Genomic DNA, 1,639 nt, shown 5'->3' with positions numbered 1-1,639 from the left:
CAGTTAGTGGGAAATAATGAAATTAGGCACACAGAGTAGGAGAATGACTTAGAAGTATGAATAATAATTATTTAGGTTTTCTTTTCCTTCTTTTTTTTGATGTATTTAGTACAGGGTCTATGGGGTCTCACTACACAGATCAGACTTATAATGGTTCTCTTGTTTTCAACTCCCAAGTGCTGGGATTACAGGTGGGCACCACCATGCCTAGTCTCAATCACCTTTTCAGTGTGCCCTGGGGGTGGGGCCAGCATGGCATGCCAGGGTTGAACCCTGGTCCCTGCATCTGCCTAAGCAGGTGCTTTAAGCCGCTGAGCTATGTGGCTAGTCCTGGGTTTTCTTTATTTTTATATTAGCTATGGATGGAATGCAGAGCTGGCATGTTTGTATATAAATATAATAAAAGGCAAAACACATGCTAGTATTAAAAAACTCTAGGATTGACTTGATGGACATTCATTATTTGCAATTTCAATGCCTTAGCAGTTATAGTCAGAGGAGATTATGAAATAGGAATCTAAAGAAATATTATTTGTTCAGTTACAACAAGTCCTAGTTTCAATGAAGAAGTAGTTTATGGTTTTTTATTTTTTATTTTTGTTTTTGGCGGAACCGGGGATTGAACTCAGGCCCTTGCGCTTGCCAGGGAAGCGCTTATTCCACTGAGCCATCTCCCCGGTCCCCTTTTATTAATGGTTATTTATTTATTTATTTATTTAGCAGAACCGGGGATTGAGCTCAGGCCCTTGAAGAAGTAGTTTAAATGTGAGGCAGTTTGGCTATTGCAATTAACACACGTAGCTCCTCTAAAAGTTCTCTGTACACATTTCTTGTATATGCCATGTCACATGAAAATGATGCCCCTTTTTCATGTTTCAGAGCTTGGAGGCAGAACCTTTGACTTCCATGATTGAGTGGGATGCTAGGAATTGTTTACCTACCAAGAACATCAAAATGAAATCAAGGGTATCACAATCAGTTTGAAAGACATAGATGGGCAGGATGAAACAAAAAATCAGTGGTGCTAACTGAGACTTGTGAGCCAATCAGATACAAGTCTGAAATGGTATATGGTACTCAATGAGAAAGTTCACTGTGAGTTGGGACTATTTAAGTAATGGAATTATATAACAAACAAGGGCAAAGTAGGTTGCCCTAACCTAGACTTCGGGACTGAAAAGAAATAAGCATCTGGAGGAGAGCCAGGGAACATCATCAACAATGATGGTTTTAAAGCAAAATATAAACTTTATAGTGTAAAATTAAATTAAAAAAAACTTTATAGTGTAGCCAAACCACAGAGTCAAACCCAAGGGGGATGATAAAAATCTACAAATAGCTTGGAGGTCTAAACAACAAGAGTAAAGAGGAATTTTGGCTTGAGATATGAAAACTTTCAAGGGATAAAGTTAAGAAAAGGGAAATTTAGGTTAAGCATCAGAATACATCCTTTGATGGTAAGATGTATATGCTTGCAGCATGGTCTCTCAAGGAAATAGAAAAAATAACTGATGCATTCTGTAGGATACTGGATGAAAGGATACCTAGATATCAGACCCAGGATTCTACAACTTCCACTGGAGTATACTGGGAGTATATCACATGGAATAGTGTCATTTTAAAAGAATCCTGAAGTTCT

This window comes from Octodon degus, unplaced genomic scaffold (assembly GCF_000260255.1).
Source record: "Octodon degus isolate 3935 unplaced genomic scaffold, OctDeg1.0 scaffold00069, whole genome shotgun sequence".
In the NCBI taxonomy this organism is placed as follows: domain Eukaryota; kingdom Metazoa; phylum Chordata; class Mammalia; order Rodentia; family Octodontidae; genus Octodon; species Octodon degus.
Note: the sequence above shows the minus strand (reverse complement) of the source record.